Consider the following 25233-nt stretch of genomic DNA (forward strand, 5'->3'; position numbering starts at 1 on the left):
TGTAATTGCAAAGTAAAAAGATGATAGTTTGAGTCATTTCCAAACTTCTCTTGCCATTGTTTTATTTTTAAAATGGTATCAAGCCCTACTATTGAAAGCTTCCTATGTATAAATATTATGTACTAAAACTCTTTGATAGTACCTCCAGGTAATTTTCTATTTTATTTAGAAGTAATGTAAATTCTTTAAAAATATGACCATTTTTTGCAAACTGTAATTTAGGACACATTGTCTAACAACATTGTTGTTCTTGTTGTTGTTGTTAATTTGTGAGTTTGTTACTGTGAAAAAATTACAAAAGCATAAAAACTAAAGGCTTTTACATTTAGTTATAAATTTATCAATCTGTAACTGACTGACACCACTAAATTCCCAGTATCTAGCTAACTGCCTTACACATATAGAGAGCTCAATGTTTGTTGGTTGATAAACAAGGAAGGATGCTATACACCAAAAACATCTGGAAACATAGAGTTTAGTTCAGTATTTTCAAAGTTATAGGGTGATCCCATGAACCAAATAGAAACTTTATGCTAAAGTTTTGATAAGATCACTCTTTTTAAAAAGTTTTTAGATACAGATTATGTAATCATATTGAAAGGAGAAGCCGACCAAGCTTTACTTAGTCACAACTGTCCAATAGCTTCAGTGATCCAGGAAGAGAACGTGGTAAGTTAGACCTATCCTGTTCAAGATAGACTGTTGGCCATGTATGACTTAGAGCAAAACAACACTGTTTGTATTCCTATTGCCCTGGCAAATACAAATGAATCAAGTATACCCTGACAGTTCCAGATTTCTCCAACACAGGAGACAGTTTCAGAAGTGCTGATGAAATTGATGTAGATAATATTCTGATAGAAATCTTAGGACCAGTCATAAGCCAGGAAAAAGACTAGCACCAAGAGAAGTGATATGAAATTTGAAACATTCTATACATATTTCCTGTTTCTTTAAAAACCATCAAAATCTCAGGAGTATAAAAGGCAGAGGGTTTTGTTTTGTTTTGTTTCTGGCCACTAAAGCCTTTTATTTCCTTCAATTATGGAATCACATATATGAGCGCTTTCCAATAAAGTTTGGGAATAATTTTTCTCTGAATCTTGTATCTACATTTGCAGCCTTTACCCTTCCCCAGTCTGTTCTAATTTTCTCATTATTGATGTTTGTCTCTCCTGCTCTCTGCTCCTCCTTTGGTGCTCTTTCACACATTGAGGGACAGAAACAAAGACGTATCAGCTATTCGTTTGGATCATCAAACAGGAAACTTTTCAGGCAACACTGCAGTGTAGTTACATTATTATGTGATTCTTGTTTTAAGAAGATTTTATTTTTCCTTTCTTATTTCAATTTTGTGTATTTGAAGAAGATTTCTTATATCTACCCACTGATAGAAAGAAGAGAAAATATCTAGAACTGAGCAGATATCTAAAAATATTCAAACACATATATAGCAAATGAATGACTCTTTTCACTGTATTTTATTAAAGGTTTTTCTCTTTAAAGTTCTTATCTACAATTTGAGCATGACCCTTCCTCTCTACCCAACAAAACACCATATATTCCTAAAAATAAAGCATGAAGACTAAAAACCTCAGAATTTAATTTGTCCTAAGAATTTCAGTATGGCCCCAAATTATCTAAAGAGAAAGAGTATTAAATTTGTGTTTTAAACAAGCAAGACCTGTATGGAAGCAAATTTTCTTTATAATGTTTTAAGAACACTGGAATATTTATTCAACTAATCTTCTTTTTAAGATGTAATACTCGGGGTGCCTGGGTGGCTCAGTGGGTTAAAGCCTCTGCCTTTGGCTCAGGTCATGATCCCAGGATCCTAGGATCGAGCCCTCATGGAGCCCCGCATCGGGCTCTCTGCTCAGCGGGGAGCCTGCTTCCCTTCCTCTCTCTCTGCCTGCCTCTCTGCCTACTTGTGATCTCTCTCTGTCAAATAAATAAATAAAATCTTTAAAAAAAAAAGATGTAATACTCTTACAGAAGAAACAGTATAAAGTGTTTAATAATAAATTTCTGAATTTAGTCCCTACTCGTTTGGACTTTGATATAATCAAATTTGTCAGGAAAAAAAATTGTTTTCAGGCTACCTACTTAATTTCTGAAGATGAGATGATAGTAACTGATCATGCTGTGAATAAAGAAATAAATTTTGGCATACTAAGGCAGTATATAAGCTGAAGTTCTTGAACAAAAGCAGCCTGTCAACTATGGTACATTTAAGTACAGGAAAGATTGATGTTTGCCAAATGTCAAATCAGAGAGAAGAAAAATGTTTTCAAGCTTAGGGGATTGCCAACAATAAAAGGGAAAATAAATAAAAATTTAGATGTGCAATATTGTTATACCTTGTCAAGGAAATGTTAATTGAAATCAGGTCTCCTTTTTGAAAACATACTGTAAAATTTCCACCAAGAGATTACTCAAGAGTCTGACAATTAACACAAAAGTAGAATTTTAAAAGATACAAAGAGATGGCTGACATTAACAAAAATTGTGCTGTTAGATAATCAAAAAGCTATGCCCTAGATTTCATTGTCAATAAACTCCTACCGATTAATTAATATAATTGGTTATGTTACTGAGAGAAAGCTAAGAGTTTTGAAAATTATCAACATGAACCATGTGGGACTCCATCCTGAATTCAATAGTTAAAATATGCAGGTTTCTGTTTATTTATTCTGCATTATCAGGTTTATGACATTTATTTGGTAGCTAGATATTGTTGTGAATGTGCAATGATTTGAGTTATTAAAATACAGTTTGCTTATGATCCATGTTAAGAACATGCAGTGCATTCAAATAACTAGGTAACATTAGGCCTTTCATCTCAGAACAGTATGTTTCATTTCCCTAGGGTTGGGATTAAATTGAGATTTGGTATTCATTTGAAGTAATTGTAATGAGAATATTTAACATGGGTCAAATGGAGAATAGTGGCACCCTGGAAATGCTTAGAAATAATTTGCCTTTTTTATACATTTTTCCACAGTGGGATTGAAAAAGATTACCACGCCTTGTTTAACGATGTTATATTGTTCTATTTGTGAATCTAATGAAATCTTTGGCAGGAAAGAGCACAAATTGCTTAAATGAATTTAAGAAAGAAAACAAGAAGGCATCTGAATCAAATAATTATACATTTGAAGCACATGAGATACTATGAACAATCTTTACCTACAGAAAATCAGAGATATGTATATTTTTTTAAAAAAACCTCTTAATATTTTCTTTTTAGTCTCATAATGGAAAGTAGAGGAAAATGGTATTTTATTTGCCCACAGTCTTGGGAAAGAATTGCTCAGCAGAGCTATGTACCCACAACAGATTTTTCCAGACTCCTTTTTCCCCCTGAAGCAGTCTTTTTATTTGAGCCCATAAGTGATTTTCCATCTTTCTCATTGAAGTGCTCAGGTATATTAGCACCGTGCTCTCTCAGGACATTGACTTTGTTAAAGCCAGAGGAAATAAATTATTTCTTTGTGCTGGTTGTTTGTGATTGCTAAACTGAAGCAGCCTGTGAGTAAAAACTGGCCTGTCACTGAATGACCAGTTATTGAAAATCATGTAAAAATTATATTAGAGTGAATGGTATCATGTGATCTTAGAAAAAGTTTCTTTACCAAAGAATGTAAATACTGATAAAATTCACTGAGCTCTAAATGATATTCAGAAATTGTTTTAGTGCTAAAACACACCCAGTGATTGCTTAAGGCTAGATTATACTGTCTCAAGAGAATATGATAAGTTGGGTCATGTAACAGGCTAAAAATAATACATTTTCCAAAAGAGTTACAGGCTTTTGCCCTAAGTAAAAATGTATTTTTGTTGAGCCCATTCTAGCATGGAAGCTTGTTTGAACATTCTGATAAATCCAGACATTACTTCGGGAAACAAAGAGGTGTCTTCCCAGTACCATTAGGAGTTAATGTATTACTACAGCTAGTGTTCATTGTTTATGCTTGATGAAGGCCTTTCAAATATGCCTGGAAAACAACTACTATGTTGTACATAGCAGACACAGTCCACATCAATATCTGCAACAAGTCAAAGATGCCTAGCAATAGCACTATAATTTAAGATTACTCTGGAAGGTCTCAACAATTCAGTAAGCCACTGAACTGCTAAGATTTATTAGGAAAAAGGAGAGCAAATTATCATTTTCATGAAATGTATAATCGCATACAATATAATTTAGGTAAAACATACCTAAAATTGCCCAGGGCTTACTCATTCTGTTTCAAAAGAATATAATGAATTGGAATAATGGGAATGGCCTTATATAATATGACTTTTTCTAATACATTTGCAGACTCTTGCCTTAAGTAAGGGTTTGTGTTGAGCACATTCTTACATGGAGAATCCAAGTGAATCAACTGGGAAAATTACTTGAACTAAAAAGAGAATTAACTAAGATTGCAGGATATAAAATAAATAATATATTTTTAAATTTTTCATCCACCAATACTGTCTTGATTTGGGGGTGGGGAAGAGAGGAAATGAAGTCATACAACAATCACAGTTATAAGATAATTGGTTATATTCTTAAAAATTGCACAAAAACCCTGTCTGGAAGGAATTACAAAATTTTCCTGTGTAACATACAAGATGATAGCTTCTGAATGGGAATATTGTAAAGAGGGTATTTAACATACAGGTATAACCTTAGCACATCAGTCAGAATTCTAGTGGGATTATTTTAGAAACATGAAGAAATTATTCTAAAATGTTTAGGATTCGAAATAGTAGAGATTTTTCAAAATATTAGTAAGAACTGATACAACCTACTAAATATGAAACTATTTTTCTAATACTACAGTGTTTAAGATGGCATGGTACAACTGCAGCCAGATTCATAAAATGGAAGAGATCAACACAAAATTAACCCTACATTTCTATGAACAAAATAGGACAGAAACTCCTAATAATGTAAATAGGATGGATTATTCAGTGAATGATAAAGATTTGGGCTAGAATTTAGAAGGAAAAACAGAGTGATACAATAGAATTCAGACATCAAATTTAATTTTTAAGAAATTTGAATTAGATAGAAATGCTCATAGAATAGAAAAAATTAGGGGCATCTCAGTGGCTCAGTCATTTAGGCATCCAAGTCTTGATCTTAGCTCAGGTATTGAGATCGGGGTTGTGAGTTCAAGCCCCATTTTGAGCTCCACCCTAGGCATGGAGCCTACTTAAAAATATAAAGAAAAATTTGAAAATATTTATACATTATGAGTTTAATCATGTAAAAAAATATGCATGTATGTATATGTAAAATAAACTGGTAGGAGTTACACCAGAATGATATAAATAGTAAAAAAAAAAAGGGGGGGGAGTATTGGTGTGATTTCAGGTGATTTTAAATTTCTTTTTTATACTTTTTATAATTTCCAGTTTCTTTCTTCAATTATAGCATATTATATAATCAGAAAAATAAAAATTTTTGTCTTTGGATTTTAAAACATGGAGTGCCTGAGTGGCTCAGTGGTTGGGGGCTTGATTCTTAATTTAAGCTGGGTTCGTGATCTTTGGGGGGTGGTAGGTTCAAGCCCCAAGTTGGGCTCCTCTTGGCTGGAGTCTGCTTGTCCCTCCCTCTTCTCTCTTCCTTTCCCCCAACTCACTGCATGTGCGCTCTCTCTCAAATAAATGGATGATAAAGCTGCCATCATGTTATCCTAGTATGTAACAAATATTATATATTCCCCACCATAAAACAATGACAGCCTTGCCTCAAGAAAATGCAGTTTTGTTGTTGTTGTTTTTCTTTTCCTTTTGCAATGTACAGTTAGAAGACTATAACCAGGGAGCATACCACAGTGCTCACCATTATATTCACAACATTTAGATAATTTTTTTTAAAGTAATCTCTACACCTAATGTGGGGCTCGAACTTAGTGTCACATGCTCTCTAAACCAGCCATGTGATCCAGCAAAATGCTTGATACATAGTGGGCATGCAACAAATATTTGACTAAAGAAATACCTAATTAATCCATACAAAACTCATCTATTTGCAAAAATATTAATGGATTGATTCTTTCAAATAATTTTTTTCACATTAGTCATTTTTCAAGGGAACGATCTGATCAATAAATGCCAATTCTTTTATTATCTAGTATCTAATTTGAACTAATTAAAAATGTTCCTCTTTTAATTTAACCAAGGTAGATGTAGGCGAGTACACAAGGCAAGAACTAAGAACACTAAAAAACATCTTGCTGCCTTCTATTTTGCCATGCTAGCCCTAGAATTCTGTCATCTTCCTGGTTTTGGAAACCTAACCAACCCCTCAGACTATACCACCATGACACCTATTATTCAAAACCTCTCTTCTCTATCCTTTATTTCTTTGTTTTCTAGAGAATCTCTGGGCATTTAGCTTAAATTCGCCATTGGAATCTAGTTTATTTCCTTGAGGAGGCCAGTACTTCTCCAATGGGGAAAGAGAAACCACTCTGATGCACCTCCCCTTTGAAGAGCCCAGCCTTTAATTCATAGGGATTCATTTTGCATTAAACTAACTGCCTGGAGTTTACTTTGTAATAGCATTGCAATGTCAGACTGTTACCCTTTTTGCTACCCTTCTTCAAGCCCTGGTGCCTTCATTTAATAAGATGTATTTTTTTTTTCTCTTTTTTCTTTCATATACCCATTCGCCTCTTGCATCCCACTCAACATTTTCCTGTTCTATTCAAAGAGGATCTTTTCCCCTGGTGTCATTTATATTCAGCCATTTTGCTGAATTATATTCAGCCAATGTGTTGTAGTTACTCCATTCTTTTTTTATGGCACAGAATAAAAGCTTGGTAATCTGTCATCCCTAAATTACATTAGAAAAAAAAATAATGACATGAAAAATAATTGATCTAGAAGTCAAGAAATTTGGGTTCTGGTCCTTACTGTTTTCTCTCAGTCACAAGTTAAAATGAATGACAGTTAATTCAACTATGACCTCAATTTTCTTACAAAATAATATTCCCTTCTATCTCTAACATTGCCTTAGACCATTTCATTCATTTATTTATTCAACCAACTCCATTTATCAAATTCTTACTGGTTTTTCCAGCACTGTGTCAGGTATTCAGTTAGGATACAGAAATTATTAAGAGATAGTTCTCACCTCCATGATACAAGTTGCATTGCTTTCTGCATGAAACTCTGAGGGAGCTGATTATTTTATAACTGAAATGTTGAATCTTAACTTCTGACAGAGCTTCTAGACAGGGTCTTTTAAAAGTAGAGCATTAAATTCTGTAATATCATGCTATCAAGAGGATAATAAATTATTTTTTAAATAATTTCTATATTTAGATGCATTTGGAGTATTATTTTAAAATAATGCATTTATATTTTTTATAATCACTTCCCAATTGTACTTATATTAGTATGTTACCTATGTTCAATTTTAAAGAATTTTGAGTAGACAGCTTTCTTCCAGGATGACTTTTCAGATAAAGATTTCTGATCCTGTTATGCTTTCCATTAATTTCAAAATATAGGAAGGTGCATCCTTGGTGTCCTTAAAGAAAAACTTAACACATTTCATATTTGCTCACCTGAGGAAACTGCTTTTAAAAGAAAGAGTAGATAGTTTTACAAGATGAATAGTTCTTCCTGACTTACACTTGACTCAAAGGATAGAATAAATGAATAATTTTGTATGCAAGTTTCTTGGTTTGCTTACAACTTTCTGCTAAGACTCCAGAGACCTTTAAGCAAAGGATTCCACCCAGTACATTTGTTGTATGTGTATGTGTGTGTACATTTTTTTTTCCAGAAAGCATATGTTAGAAGGGCTATTAAGCAATTAGCTTCATGCATATAGATAGTTCATTTTGCACCAAACCATATGATGTGATTGGAATTTATAGAAAACCATCTTTCTTGCCAGGAATTGAGGCAAGTTAATTCTCTAGTTTGGAGAAGTGTGGTCTTATGGCTGCAATCTGTACCCTTAAAAATTAGGAGCCTAGTATTCTATATTCAATAGCATAAGAAAGTATATAAAATATGAAAAATTATCTTTATTAAATATAGAAATTAAAAAATGGAAGAGAAAACTCAAGTAGAGTACCTGGTTCATTTTTCATGCTCACTAAACGTTTGTTAACTTACAATAAAATGAAGCCAGCAGGGGTTGAGATTAGTTTTTTGTTCTGGTTTGTTGTTGTTTTTTATAAAAAATATGTGCTATAAAGTTTTGTGTCATTGTCAGATTTGGCTCGGAGTTTTCTAGAAGTCTATGCAAAAAAAGAACACAATCAGTGAAAGTACCTGTCATGTCAATGAGATGGAAACAAACTGGCTACTCAGGTGAAGCCCAACTACTTTTAGGGATTAAATAACTCATTCCAGAATAAATGAATGATGCTGAAAGCTGCGAAAGGTTTCTTCCATTTGCATTTTTAGGAGGTCCCTTGGCTTTTCGCTGTCTTGACAGTAAACAGCAAAGAACTTCCTGTCGCTATTTCTCAGGTCAGTGGTTAAGGAAAACTGCTTTCAGGGGGACAACTCACCACCACTGCTTGATAGGATAATGCATCTTAATTCAAAAAATATTCTGAAATACCTAGAAATCCTGAAGCACAGATAGATCGATTGCATATACTTCAGGCATGTATACATTTTCCATGTGTAAAATAAGATTCATTGCCACCTTTTAAAGTTCTCATTTTGCTTTACAATGGGAGTGTGTTACCATCCTGTCTCGTTTTTATGGTACTCATGTCCCTGACCACAACCATTAATCAAGATTTTTTTTTTCCTCTTTTTTGAGGGGTGGAGATTATGTTAAAAATCCATGGAATGTCTCCTACAAGAGGTAAAATTCTACATGATTGGCCTTTTGTAAATATTAAGCAAAACCAGTAAATCAAAATGATCAGATTAACATTTTAACAGAAGCATCCATATGAAAGGAAATGTTGACATTCTTTATGAAAACTGCTTTTTCCTTTTACTGCTGCCATTTTTATTGTGGATTTCCCTGTTCAGCACTTAGTTCCAATTTTTTAAATGATCCATTTCAACACTAGACAGCAATATTCTTCCAGTCATATGAGTTTTTGGTTGCATTTTATTACACTAAAGATTGCAGAGCTCTACTGTGAATTATAGTATTAACATTTCTTGTATTTTAGAGGACTGTGTTCAGAAGAATTCATGTGACTGAGTCCAGGAATTCTTTGTTTGGGACTTTGAAGAGTGAAGTCCAATGTAACTTAATCTTGAGTAGTAACTGGATCAGGAGTTGTTCCTCATATAATTTCAAAAAATTCAAAAGTACAAAAGAGCAGTAGATAATTCATTCAAGAATCCCAAGAGGTGTTTGATTTAAAGTTGACTTATTCAGGAAAAAAAAAATTAAAAATAAAAATAAAGCTGGCTTACTCAGTTGAAGATAATACTTTCAAGTAGTTATCTGAATGTAGTAGATACCTGAATATAGTTTTTTCCCACAACTTTGCTTATAACTTGGTTGCCTAAGCTCAAAATGCAGTTTTCTTAGAAACAACACATGCATTCAAGTCCACCCAATGGATACTTAAGTGCCAATGCTATCACAACCCTTAAGAACTTACTTGCTGGTGGTGTGGAAAAAAAGGCAAGGACACAAATAACTCAGCAAACCTCTTTTCAACACATTGTCAAGTGCCTTATAAAGCAAGCTCAAACATGGCAGGGAGCCACCACTGAATTTCAGAGTCAAAAAATGCATAAATTGTTACAAGCTTATTCTATAGATCAGCTACTCAGAATTTGGGAGGTTTGTGCTAATACCTTACTCTCAAATGATTGTCATTTCTTTTCCCTCTGCATAAGTACCCTGCTACACAGCTACCCCCCCAGATTGCATGGGGGGATATAAAGCTATTCTGGCAGAACTTTACTGGACTTAAGAACTTTACCCTCTTTTTATTAAGCTTAAAATCTCTACCAAGGGGGTGCCTGGGTGGCTCAGTGGGTTAAGCCGCTGCCTTCGGCTCGGGTCATGATCTCAGGGTCCTGGGATCGAGTCCCGCATCGGGCTCTCTGCTCAGCAGGGAGCCTGCTTCCCTCTCTCTTTCTCTCTGCCTGCCTCTCCATCTACTTGTGATTTCTCTCTGTCAAATGAATAAATAAAACCTTTAAAAAAAAAAAAATCTCTACCAAGGAGTTTCTTATCACTTAGGTATACGATTAATATCAACACCCCCCCCACAAAATAACAAATTGACAAAGCATTTTTATCTCTTTTATTTCTTCACCAGAAATGGCAGAGTTTCTGACACCATAGTCTATTTTCTCTTGTGGTGAATTTATTTTATGATCTCTTTAGCATGGCACAGTATTCTTGTTAGTATTTTTGAGAGTTACTTATACTGTTTTACCTTGGATTTCATGTTTGCGTTTGGAAGCAAGTTTTTTTCTTTTTCTTGTGGATCTCATTACAAATGTGATTGAGAATCCTATTCTATTAAATGATAAATACCTCATTTTATCAACACTTGCAGTTCTCACCTAGTCTCCCAATCGGAGATGTTATTTAAAATATTTAACATCTACTGTAGTACCCACTACAGCCCACCAGCCAGCCCACCCTTCCAGATTCTTTTGTCTCTCCTTAGCTCCTTCAGAGCCAAATTCCCATGAAGACTGAAGTTCTCACAGCTTCAGAAGAGAAAGGACAATCTGTAGGCATTCCTGTAGGAGCCACTGGCCATGCCCTGGGAGAGAAGTCTTGAAGAAATTGACTGGTGCAGGCATCAACTAGTCAGAGGAGATTTCTGCAAAGCAGAGCATGAACTCTTTACTGGCTGTACAAGGGCATCCTGGATGAGAAGCCAGCATGGCCGGGGCACTCTTACTAACATGTAGGGGAGTTTTAAAATATTTTAATAATCTCTGGAGCTTTACCTGTAAATACTATTATTTTTAATAACCCATTAGAAGAAACTGGATCTAAAGACTTACGGCAGTTGTGTGTGAGTAAAAGGGCATTTCAGCCTGCTGTCTTAATGTTTCTTTGTCTCCCATACTTGAATCTAACTTTGTTCTGCTTCGAATGTGGGTTCAGTGCCTACAAGAGTTTTGGTATCTGTTTAATCAATTGCCTCTTTCCTTCCTAAGCCTAAGCTTCCTCTTTTGTTAAATGGTTTATGTTATTAGTGTTTCAACATATGGTCACTGTGAGGTTTAGATGAAATAAAACACGTAAAACCCTTAGTACAATGGTCTGGAATAGCACTAGCCACTATCGCCTTTTCATAGGATCTGCAGTTAACAGATCTTATAATCCTATATGCAGGTACATAGCTGATTGGTACATTTGACTACATGAACACATACTGTGCATTGTGTTAGGACGGAAAGATGACCAGAAAAGTAGGTTATTATTGGGTATGAGAAGTTTTCCTGCTTTTAGACCCTATAGGGCTATTGTGGACTTTGACAACTTGAAGAAGCCTGGGGTTGCAGGGGCTGATGTCAGCTCATGGCTTCTGGGCTTGTATTCCTAATGAGAAAGAGGTATTCTTGCTCTCCAGACAGAGGGAGATCCTTTGTCAAGCTTCAGGTCTCCCTGTACTCATATATTATCTTTTCCTTTGACTTTTGCTCTAAACCAGGGAATAGAGCATATCTTAAAAGCACTAACGTCAGGAAACCCCAGGCTCTTTCATTTCTGGGCAACATGAATGAGAAGACTGTCATAAAAGATAGGGAATCTTCGAAGGAAATAAATAAAAATGAGTCCTAGAGGGCAGCATTAAAAAAGTGTAGAGGAAAACTCTGTTAACAAGTAAATGAGTATTTTTAACAAGGGTTTCTTGTCATCCCCTCTAACTGGCATCAGAGTCTTCATTTGAACCATATTATCCTAGGTGCTCTGAGCACATGTCAGTTATAATCGACTCTCCTGATGAAGACTAAACATCAAAATAAGAGCGTGAAGGAAGCGGCGTGCCCCACCATTTGCTGAGAACTTCTTCGAGCCATGTCTGTTTCCTCTTCGCTCTCGGTGTTTCATCATATTCGTGATAACGCTTTTTTGTGTGTTCTGACTTTCCTTCTTGAAAGTCTTATTCACAAATAGGTGTTGTTGTCCCAGTCACATATTGGTTTCGCACTGACTAATTACTTAACCTCCCTTGATGTTTTCTTCACCATGCATGAGGTGGTAAATATTCCTCAGGTGCATTTTGAAACCTCCCAGCGAATTCTCGAGTTGGGATTTCTAAACCAAAACTGTTTGTGTTATTCTAACTCTAAAGTTTCTTAGTTTGAAAAATATTATTTCTTTATATTCTTTGAAAGGGTCTTATTTAAAACATTTTCCTCCTGTTCTTCCTATGCAACTACATTCATTACTTCCCATGAACACTGCCGTGTCCATCTAGATTAATAAATGAAAGCCAAAAATAAAAGGGAGAGAAAAATGTGCAGCTGATTTTATATATAAGAAAGTATTAAACAGTATCTGCAAAAGTTAAACAGTACCCAAATTCTAATCATTTATTTTTGGTTTGCATGTCTGTTGATATGATTTTCTTTGTTAAAGAAAAAAATCCCTTTTTTATGTTAAATGAAAAAAGTCCTTTTTCATGAAGTTGGAATCTTTAGCAAAACCAGATTTAGTGAGTGTCCCAATGTCTCTGTCTTTGCATCGTTTTTACAAAGGGGAAATCTCTGAAAACTTTTTACTTCAATGATACTATTTCATGAAAATACTATTCAGATAGTAATCACAGGTATTATAAATTTAGTTTCTTTTTTTTAAAGATTTGATTTATTTATTTGAGAGAGAGACAGTGAGAAAGATCATGAGAGGGGAGAAGGTCAGACGGAGAAGCAGACTCGCCATGGAGCTAGGAACCCGATGTGGGACTCAATCCTGGTACTCCAGGATCATGACCTGACCTGAAGGCAGTGGCTCTACCAACTGAGCCACCCAGGTGCCCATACATTTAGTTTCTTAACACATACATTGTATTTACACTTGTTACTAATATTACTTTTGAGATGGAAGATAAGAATTTAGTGTTATAAGTATATGAAAAATTCTCTCTGATCTATTAGATCTTTTAATATTCTTCAATATAACACATATCATTTTGAGTTATAAGCATTAACTTACACCTCTGTCTCTTTCCTCCTTTCAAGATTGGCAGTTTCTAGAAAGCAACAACCTTGTGTGCCTTATGTTCATTTCTTATCAACCCACAGGTTCTTGGCATGGAGCCTGGCAAATGGTAGAGGTTTAAAAATGCTCTGTTAATAAATAAATGAATGATATTGATGTTACAGATGCACACAAATTGTGTAGGGTTGTTATAAGGGTACAGATTCAATAGTCTTATAAAATAATGTCAGTTAATTATCTGTGTCTTAACATACATCAAGAAGCAGCAAAGAGCCCTATAAAGATCAATAATCAAGCTTAACCCCAAGTAGGTATATAACTCCATCTTGTGTAGCAAAATGGATATGGTCACTCAAGACCTTTTTTAAAGCTTGGGTGGCACCTATAGTTGGGGCAATAATGGTTTAACCTGACAGTAATGGTCAGTAGGAGAAAAAAGAGCTATTTTTGCTTTCAAATGGGACTACCCCCTAAAGAGAGGCAAGTTGTGCTCAAAAGATAGGGTAGAATAAGGAGGGAACTGAGTTTATGGTCTCTCCTTGTACCAGCCACCAACCCAGGAGTGCTACTATTGCTTCCTTCAGTTTTTACAGCAGCGCTAAGAGTTAGGCAGTATTACTCCCCTTTACTAATGAGGAAACAAGTTTCTCTCAGCTATCAAGTAGGGGTCCCGGGATTTAAATGGCAGCTGGAGAATACAAACCCCGTTCTTTCGTGCAGAGAACATGTGTTTCACCCCTGTTTTAAGTCCTTTGTAAAATAAGGCAGGGCATAAATCAGTGATACAAATTATTCCCATCAGCCTTATCAGAAGTCAGATCCATCTCAAGTGGGGAGAGCATCAGGGAAGGTCTAGTGGAAGAGCACAGACTTTGACTTGAGATGAACTGTGATCCATATTCCTGTTCTGCGTCTTGGTGATCTTGTGCAAGTTACTTACTCATGCTAATCTTAATCATTTATAAGATGAAGATGGTCATAGAGTTTCCAAATGACAAGAACAAGCAATGCCTGAAACAGAGAAGGCCTTCACAAGTGGTGATTGCTTGAATCGCTTGAATCACCATTTACATAGAATGATGCTTCATTCTTCTTTCTGGGTATGCTACTTAAAGAAAGACTTGGCGGTTGGACCACAAGAGAAAAAGAAAACATTGTTTCTAGGGAGAGATTAGTTGATTTTATAACAAGGGTATATACCTCAAGGTACAGGTCAGTTTGATAGAAAATGCCTTTGACGCACAATGAAATACGGCCCATTACGCTAAATTTATATTTTTGCTTGTTATTTGCTTCATTATAAAGTGATTGATAATACATCTTGAAATTCATCAAAATTTCAAACAAACTACTTTTTGAGAAAAAAAATTACAAAAGGGCCTTCAAGGGATTTGCAGATGTACCGTAAATGATAATCAGTGCCATAACAAATGCAATGGAAAAGTCAAACAGGGAGAGATAATTTCAAGTTTCGCAGATAATTCCAGTGTTGGGGTCTGCCTGGCTCTTAAATTATGGAACTGGCTCTCTGAAGCAAAAGGAATATGAGGAAAATGGTAAAAGGGACACTAAGGCCAGTACCTCTGTGGTACCAATATGAGAATAGTAACAGGAAAAGTAGGGCTGGTGGCAATTCTAACACACCTAATCATGACAAGTCATTTACATACTACCTTTACAGTAAGAATTAGGGCAAAGAAGTGATCATCTCATTGCTTGGGCAGCCTACCATGAGGTTACAAGTTTAAAGAAAAAGTCACCCATGTTGTCTTTCTATTCTGTTTCTGTCCAGTCCAGCCACAAGGATGCTTCTCCAACTAGAAAGGCAGAACAATAACAACGCTAACAATAGTACTTTGTTACTGAGACCAAGCTTTTAATGCTTCTTCATATCCCAGGGCAATATTCCTCCGGAAACCAGAGTGCACAGAAATCATGAATTCTAACTGGTGAAAAGTAGAACTGGGTCCTTGCCACTCCCTTCTCTTAAACTTCTAATTAAATTACTTTATAAGACTACTTCTTAAATATAAAATATAATAAAAGAAGCAGACCCAAGAAGCATCCAGACAACCTAATCATTGTCCCCAACCCTTCCACCAGGGAAAAAAAAAAGCAGCTAGACATAAACACTAATGAAATTTAAACCACTGCATCTGGCAGCTATTCCCCAGTTTATAAGTGGGTACCACTAAGCAATTCTGTCTACATCATTTTCAGCATTTACATCTATTCATTCAGCTATTGATGGTGCATTTGCAACTCAACCTGGCTAAATCCTCCAGACTGGAATCCTACCCAGAATTAGAACATAATGAAATAGCATCCTGCAGTGGAAAGAGCACAGGCTTTAGACAGATGGGTTTTTAGGCAGGATCTCCAAACAATTAGCTGTGTAATTATAAAATGGGGATAATAGTACCCACTTGTCAGTTGTCGTTGTGATTCAATGCTGGGATATATTTGAGGAAACTGATATTTATTGAGCACCTACCATGAGTCAGGTAGCCTACCATTTAATCCTCTAGGCAACTTAATTAGGTGGATATTATAGAGTCAGGCTTTGAACCCAAGTTTTAGTCCAAATTTCACACTCCTTCCATACCACATAGTAAGATGTCAGACATGGTACTTAGCGCAAAGCAAACCCTCAAGAGATAGTTACTGAACGGAATAAATAGCCTGATTATAGTGGAAGTGACCAAATCATCAAATCTATTCTTTAAAGTTTAAGCCAAAATCAACTTTGATGCATTGTAAGGGAAAATTTGGGGATATCTCAACTAATGAGTTAGGCACAGGACTTCTACTTAAGCTATTTGAGTAAGTTGTTTAAACTAGAAGATCAGGGGTGTCTGGGTGGCTCAGTTGGGTTAAAGCCTTTGCCTTCGGCTAGGATCGTGAACCCAGGGTCCTAGGATCGAGCTCCAAATCTGGCTTTCTGCTCAGCAGGGAGACTGCTTCCCTTCCTCTTTCTCTGCCTGCCTCTCTGTCTACTTGTAATCTCTGTCAAATAAATAAATAAAATCTTTTAAAAAATAAATTAAATAAACTAAAAGATCATTAAGAAATGAACTACACGGGGTACCTGGGTGGCTCAGTTGGTTAGGTGACTGCCTTCAGCTCAGGTCATGATCCCAGAGTCCTAGAATCAAGTCCAGCCTTGGGTTCCCAGCTCAGTGGGGAGCCTGTTTCTCCCTCTGACTCTCTCCCCTCTCATGCTATTTCTCTTTCTTTCTCTCTCTTCTCTCTTCTCTCTCTCTCTCTCTCTCTCTCAAATAAATAAATAAATAAAATTATTAAAAAAAGGAAATGAACTTTTAAACATTTAAACAAATAAATTTAAATTTATTTGTTTACATTTAAAACAAATAAATGTACATTAATTCACTAGTCTTTTGGTGTAGGACCTAAATCTTGTCCTGGCATGTCCTGTTTATATTGAATATTTGTTGCATAAATTCTGCTCATAATACATTACCTACAATTTCTATTTTCTTTTTCTATAAAATGGACCAACAAATTAAAAACACTTCTGAAGTAAGCCTAGTGAAAAACATTTCTAGAATTTAACAGTTTTTCTAATCTTTTGCAACCAAATTAATAGCTTTTTTGTGGTTTAAAAAAAAAACCACGAGCAGATCTACTCTCTTAAATGTTTAAGGATATGTTGCAGTATTGTTAACTCTAAGCACAATGTTATACATCTGATCTGTAGGACTTTTTCATCTTGCATAACTGAAACTTTATACCCATTAAACAGCAACTTCCCACTTTCTGCCTTTCCCTAGTCCTTGGCAAACACCATTCTACTTTCTGCTTTTATGAGTAGGTCTATTTCAGACACCTCATATAAATGGAATCATGCAGTATTTGTTTTTCTGTAACTGGTTTATTTCACTATGCATGATGTCTTCAAGGGTTTTGGGTGGGGTTTTTAATTGAATTTAAATTCAATTAATTAACATCTGGTGTATTATTAGTTTCAGAGGTAGAGCTCAGTGCTATATAATTTCGTATAATACCCAGTAGATAATACCCAATGCTCCTTAAATCATGTGCCCTCCGCAATGTCTATCACCCAGTTACCCCATCCTCCCACCCCTATCCCTCTAGCAACCCTCATTTTGTTTCCTATGATTAAGAGTCTCTTATGCATGGTTGGATTTCCTTCTTTTCTGTGGCCAAATAATATTCCATTGTAGGTGTATACTGCATTTTATTTATCCGTCAGTCTCTCAATGGACACTTAGGTTGTTTCCACCTGTTATTGGCAATTGTGAATAATAATGCTACAATGAACATGAAAATGCATGTATCTGTTTGAGATCCCGATTTCAGTTCTTTTGGATAAATGCCCAAAAGGGGGATTTCTAAATCATATGGTATTTCTATGTTTAATTTTTTCAGGAACCTTCATACAGTTCTTCGTAGCAGCTACACCATTTTACATTCTCACCAACAGTGAGAAAGAGTTCCAATTTCTCTATATTCTCACCAACACTGACAACATGTTTTTAGTAACAGCTCACTTTTGTAAAGCCTATCCAACAATATTCAACTTAAGTTTTGTAGAACCGGCTCTATTTTTTTTTTCTTTTATTTTTTTTTAAGATTTCTTTTTCCAATTTATTTATTTTCAGAAAAACAGTATTCATTATTTTTTCACCACACCCAGTGCTCCATGCAAGCTGTGCCCTCTATAATACCCACCACCTGATACCCCAACCTCCCACCCCCCCACCACTTCAAACCCCTGAGATTGTTTTTCAGAGTCCATGCTTTGGGGTAAATTGGAACCGGCTCTATTTTGTTTCACATCCATATTCCATAGGATAATGTAATACTTAATTGAAGGTACATAGTGTCAACAGCAAATGCAACTAGCATATTCAAGTTCGGAATAAAGACAACGGATAATTTGTAACTGCACAATTCCACTGGCAGGAGCAAAGTGTAGGAATTCTGGAGACGAGTTAGCAGCCCAAATTATTCATCCTGCCCTGAGTATCAGGGAATGCATTTGTAGAGAGAGTAGCAAGGGCTACTTATGTGGAAATGAGTGAACAGAGCTCCTACTTTTTGAAATGAAAGGGTTGGACAAGGTGACCCATAAGATCAAAATAAGCCTTTGTGGCAGACTAAAAATCACCAAACTGGATTAGAAATTCAAAGACATCATCAGGGTCTTATATTTAAAGATCCCTTGAAGGTTTTCATTGAATGCACAGACTTCACACCTTGCATACCTCCCCCTCTCCAAATTTTCTTTGAAGGTATAAATGAATTGGTACAGGCTTCCTTCTAATTTAAGAGGTTTGCCTCTATTTTAAAGTGGATGCTTCTAATACACTGTGAGTAGGGTGGGTGGCTAGACCAGGCATCCAGAGACGTGGATTCAGCTGCTAACTCTCTAACTGGTGAGAAAGGAGGACCTTAGAGGATTGAACGGATGTGGACAATCTGTCCAAGCTTACAAGTTTATAATTCCATAGAGAGTTTATAATCCTTTAATATTTTCTCCACTCTGACATTTTCAGGTGAAATTTGTCATGTTATATGGCAGTAGCTTCTACCTGAAATGGTCGTCACTATTGGCAACTCTACCTTCTAGGCAGTAATCAGCCTGACGGTTTTTTTCTTGCTTTTCTGTTTTTTTCCCCCACCAAAAACAACTCTATTCCTTGTAGCTGCATACCAGGCTGTTCTGTCACCTAATGTCGTCGTCATCCACAGTTAATTCCATATTGCTCTAGGCTCTTCTTCGGCAGTAATTTAAAGCATTTCTATGCCCTCACTGTTTGGAAATACCACACTTCAGAACACTATACTCCAGTTTGTTGAGTATCCTGCTGCCGTCTCTTCCTCGTATATGACCAGTAGGCAGAATTGCGTTTTGATGAGCATCCCTTCAGTCCTGTTGGTCTGGTTGTTTTCAAGGACTTTATAGTTTCTACTCTTTTCTTGTCACTTGATTTTCAGGTTGGATGACAGGTAACTCAGATGAAATCATTCCAAAAGGTAGATATCATGTCAGCAATTGTCCATGGTTTCTATGCTGTAAAATATTAGAGAGCACGATTTTTTTAGTTATTTTTTCTGGATGGGTTTTACTGCCACATTAAAGATGTGTTTTCTGCATGTTTTTCTACATATGTGTCCTTGCTTTCAGTTTGGTTCTATTATTCTTAATCCATTTCTAATAAAACCTAAAAGCAGAATTACCTTGAAGTTTTCAGTTCCATATTTCCATACGTAAACTGTCCGTAGGATCTGTGCTGGAAATTGCTAAGGGAGCTCAGTTGTTTTTAGTTCTGGAAACTGCACAGTGAAATGCTGATACCACAAAGTGACCCACTGTCTTGGGTACATACCTTCAAGGATACACAAGTCCTAGGTCACTATTGCCATGACTTCTAGCATTACCCACAATCTACTGAGTTTGAAGAATTAACCCAACTTTTGAAATGCATGCTCCAATTGATATAAATTGTTAGGACCTACTTGAGTGTGAAGATACTTAAAATGTTTGCATTATAGGAGATGTGTCAGGAAACCCACTTACCCTCCTACAGTGGAATATGGGTCAAGCAATTCAAAGGACTCAATCAACCTTAGTATATAGGTGACTTTTTAAGGTCAACTTCTTCCTACTTAATGATCCTCTTGACCTTGCCATGTGAATTTTCACGAAATGGGTAAGTTTAACTCCTACTTGCAGGTTTAGATTCTGCACCAGGTTTTGAAGCCAATACTATTACTTTTCAGAGGAAAGATTACAAGTTTATTTTAGTAGCCTAGAAGACTCAGAATATGCATTCTGTCTCTCCCAGTAATTACACTTCTAAGTTTCTTTTTTCTTTCTTTGAAAGATTTAGAGTAGCTTTCCTGGAACACTGTTAATGTCATCCTCTTAGAAGCATCTTGTCTATCAGACTTGGCTGAATGAATCCATTGCAAAAACTAAACCCACACAAACACAGCAAACAAACACACAGCATCAGCTTTTCAAGTAATGTATGGAGTTGTAAGACTACGCAGATAAAGTTATTGATTGTTACATTCAGATCTGTTGCCGTTTGATTTATTGGAAATTCCATGAATTGGATTCTACAGTGTATTTTCACTTATCTTAAAAAAAATAAGGCTTTATTAAAAAAAAAATCTCTGCTGGAAATTAGAATACATCCCAGGAACTATAAGTAATACTTAAATGTGCAAACACATCATTAATATGAAATCACCTTCTGAATGTCCAGGATGGATTGTTAGGAGATATATTATATATATATAAACTGTCCAGCAATGTTTTGCACATCTAAATATTATGTATAGTCCCAGGAATGTATTCTAATTTCTAGGAGATATTTTCTTTTTAAATAAAGGCTTGCTAATATTCACATTTATAACCCCCTCGTTTTGGTTGATAATGCTGTTTCCTAAGAGATGGTTCTATTTTAACAGGTTTTTTAAGCAAAAAATCCTTGAGTTCAATAATCTGAGAGAGATTGTATTTTTTCTCACAGAAATCATGTGCATTTATTTTGTATCATGATCAGTGTATTGTTTTGGTCCATCACAACTTTCTTCTATTGGATGCGCAACAGTCGTTATAACGAACATCAGATATGGCATGATATTTCAAGGAAGTTTAACTTGAGCAATTACAATTTCATCCAGACTCCAGAGCCTCTGTTGTCAAGAAGGTAATATTTTTAAAAGGATAAAATGCCTTTATAATCTATAATTATTTTCTTATCCATTACATTGTTATAGTCTCCCGATTAGCCAGCACTTGGTGCTTAACTTTACATTTTAGCTCTGCGGGGTCCTTTTAGACATTATTATTGCAAAGAAAAATCAAAAATCAAAGTGAATTCTTGGGATTATACTTGAAGCCATAGAGGTACAATTGCTGCGGCTGCAGCCAAGCATTGTGCTGTGGAACTAACTCCCAGCTTGGTGCCCGGTCCCTGCTGAGAAGGCAATGTAGGGGAACTGGCAGAGTTTTACTACATCTGCTCCCTGCTGCTAATGAGCTTGAACCTGTTTCATTCTTATTATGCTTACTGTTTAGATATTTTGCTTGCAAAATTAATTCTTTCGCTGGGAGAACACATGAAAGAAGAGATGATTTGTAAAGTCGAGCTGTTTAAAAATTAAAAGGTATCAGCAAGGGAGATTAAAGGCTATAATGAGCGATATGGTTACTTAATATCAATTCAAGGGCAGACACTCAGGTGGTAAAGCTGGAGTTGTTTCTCAGCTTCAGTTCGTTCTGTAATGGGGACTCCAGCTTCCCAGAGGAAGCGGGCATCTACACCAGGGTACTCTGTATTTATCAAAGAGATGTAATGGTATTTTTTGCTTTGAAAGCTTCCCTGGTACTCTAAAAGGTGCCAAAGTTTTCGTGGTGTGTAGCCTCTGAAAACAATCAGGTTTTAGCAGCTGCACTTTGTGATAGCCAAGAACTGATGTGCTACCTATTCCCAACTGCTTACAACCTACTCCTGATCGCCTAAACAGGAAGAAAAAGAAGAACTCAAAGAGTAAATAGGCCCTGAGATGATTCTTAATGAAAGAATAATGATGCCATTTGGGTAGCCGTAAAATCTTGCTATTTAAATTACTTTCACATGATCCTTTGTTCCTCACCTTAACTTTTGAAGATAATCATATAGGTATTGTCCATTTCGTAGTGGTAAGAATGGAAATTTGCAAATGCATGTCATTTATCATAACTGAAGGAAAATTGTCCATGGGTCAGTATAAATCAGTGCACAGTCTGTTGATGGGGTGTGGGACCCTCATCTGTAGATTTGCAGAATCATCTTCACCACTCTCATTGTCGTCTTTGTCAGGATAATAAGCCCACAAGGCTATCAACTTCCTGAATAGGAGCCGAATGTATTAGATTTTCAGCCAAAATTGCACGTTACTTTTGGTAATGATATGGTTTGAAACATTCTGCAAAGAAAAGCAAGTTACTCTACTACAGCATTTCTCAAACTTTTTATTCTTGAAAATGAGAAAAAAAAAATGTTTGCAGATGTCCAGTTTAGGTCTGCACTACTTTTAGTATAACCTTACTTGCCCATATAAAATTACCCACGAATTCCTTGCCTATAGCTTTTATCAGTTATACAACCAAAACAAATAGAAAGATTAAATAAAACTAAACCCACAAAGTCAATACAACTATAACTGGAAGCATCACTTTATTGTGACACATAAGTATATACATCTTTATTTAGAAGGACAGTCATTTTAATGATCCTAATACAGATTAATAAAGAAATATTATGAAACAAAGATATTCTATGTCTTATTATTTACTACTTCACACTGTTAATGAGCTACTACAAAATAATACTTGAGAAGTAGGACTCATGTAATGTATCTCCTAAACAAACAAATGCTCCTTGGGTATGACTCCTTTTCTGGCTGGCATAGCTGTACTGCAATTTGACACGGAGTGACTCATTTCTCCCACTATTTCTCTCTATATGAACCATTGTAAAATCTTCTTTTGAACAGAATGTCATATCATTTGGCCTCTACTTGGCACAAGGGCATCATTGATACATTAAGTCCATCTAAGTTCTCTCCCTGTTAGTGTAAGACAGTTAAAGTAGTACATTACTCCACTGCAATATAATTTTCTGATGTCAAATCATAATCTCAATTTATTACATAAGAAACTCAAGTCTTACTCTATTAAAATATCTTTAATGGTGAATTTTTACTACAAAGCCGAGTTTTGTCTTTAGAGCTGACAAAAGACTCTGAGGGCAGTAATAGTGAATGCAAGAACAACTGCAGTATTTAGTGTCCACATTTGCATACAGTGGTGCCAAATGAACACTGTAACCAGTGGGTGCGCTACAGGATCACTGGCATCAGCATGATGTCAGCATGCTCGGAAATGCTGGTGGCAGGACCCAAATCAAAGGTGACCATCTAAACAAATCTAAAAGTGTTTTGTATTATTCTCATGACAACCTTGAGAGAGGAATTGGTGTTATCCCATTTTACAGAATAGGAAACTGGGAATTAAATGTCTGCCCTAAGATGGCACCGCCAATAAGTGGTGCAGCCGGGAATCAAGCCCTAGTTGCCTGGCAGTGTGATCTTAATCATCAGAAGTGACGGTTGGGAGAACAGTAATGTCAACACAACTCCATTCACTAGTTGCTTAAATGCATAGGCTTATTTTGCTAGATTCCCTTTTTCAATGGAAAACATATAGGAATGAAATTTTTAAAATTCCTTTCATTGTCTACTTGATTGTAGGCACAAGTGATATGTGTGTGTGTGTATAAATTTATTACTAAAATATTGATTTGAAAGGATGCAATTATTGTTTACAAGAAAAATAGTAGGCAAATGTATTACTTGACTACTCGGGCATTATAAAACTCATTAAGCAAAAACATATATATTGTGTATGTGCATATTCTAAAACCAAGTGTCCTATTTCGGAGGGTAACCAAGAACTGAAAGGAGGCTCTGAGGTTTCTTACAGTCACTGTAAATTAGAGGAGTTTTCTTTTGAATATATTTTGAAATCTTTCTCACAGCTACCACTCTTTAAATTCATTCATTCATGACTCATTTATTCACTCATGTGACATCAGTTTATTTTTTAAATAACTTTTTTCTGATTATAATGGTAATATGCATTACAATAATAATATAATACATGAGCAATATACATCAATTCATTACAGAAATCTGAGAAATGTATTACAATTCGAAGAAGGGAATGAAAACTCCTTCTCTCTCTACCCAGTTCTAAGGACTGGCTAATACTTTGGTGCATTGCTTTTTAACAATATCCCGGATGTGGTCAGCTCTTTAGGCAGCCTTGCTATTTGCCCCTGAGTGGGAGTCAATACTTGGTCACTTCCCCTAAAAGCAAACCTATCTGCTTTATTTATTTTTTTATTTTTTATTTTTTTTTAAGATTTTATTTATTTATTTGACAGAGAGAGATCACAATTAGGCAGAGAGGCAGGCAGAGAGAGAGAGGAGGAAGCAGGCTCCCTACTGAGCAGAGAGGCCGATGTAGGACTCGATCCCAGGACTCTGAGATCATGACCTGAGCCGAAGGCAGCGGCTCAACCTACTGAGCCACCCAGGCGCCCAAACCTATCTGCTTTATAAGTAAAAGAGAAAACAAGATTTTCTGAAGTTTTCAGGAGGAGGCAAAGGTGAAGGATACAGTATATATTGCACAGAAAAACTGAATTTTTAAAAAAAAATTCTCCCTTAGACATCTGGGTTCTTTGCCGAGGCTCTAATTCCTGTTAACTGCCAACTGCCTCAACTCCTTGTCCATCACCAGCCCTGCCAGGCTGCACAGGGCTGGCTCTGCCCTTGGCTCTGGTCTTTCTTCACTCTGGCTACTCACCTGGAGCTGTTCACTCAGTAAATAAAGGGCCCATCCTAGCGTCCTTCATCTTTATAAGCCAGCAGAGGCTTAACAAGAAACATGTGGGGTTTTTTCTGTATATAATTTTTTCCTGTCTCATTCAGATATGTATGCATGTATATGTATGTATTTATATGCACACATATATTACATAGGCACTTTATTAATATCATACCTACATATCACTTTATTAATATCATAGGACAGGCGGCGGGGTGGACGGAAATGCATTAACCTTCTGGGAAAGGTTGAATGACAGGAATGTCCCAGTTAGTAGAATAGAAACCTAAGTTGCCAAATACAAATACATAGGCACTTTATTAATATCATACTACTAGCCTTTGAACTCTCTTTCTCCCACAAAATATATTTTATTTTCCCTTAAATGTTCAAACGCACAGTTTGTCATAGTTGTGTAATATTTCGTTATGTGATCTACAGCAGTGTGTTTGACTAATAATCTGTTTTTTGATATTTTGATTGTACATAGTTTTTGCTTCACATATAACACTTTGATAAATACCCTGTATAACTCCAGTTATTTTCTTTGTGAACATCTCTAATTATTTTCTTAGAATAAATTTCTAAACTTAGAATTTCAGGGCCAAATTGAATGAACATTTCAGAATTTGATATAAATAGCCCGTCAGAAAAATGTTAGCAT

This window comes from Neovison vison, chromosome 13, assembly GCF_020171115.1.
Source record: "Neovison vison isolate M4711 chromosome 13, ASM_NN_V1, whole genome shotgun sequence".
NCBI classification, from domain to species: Eukaryota; Metazoa; Chordata; class Mammalia; order Carnivora; family Mustelidae; genus Neogale; species Neogale vison.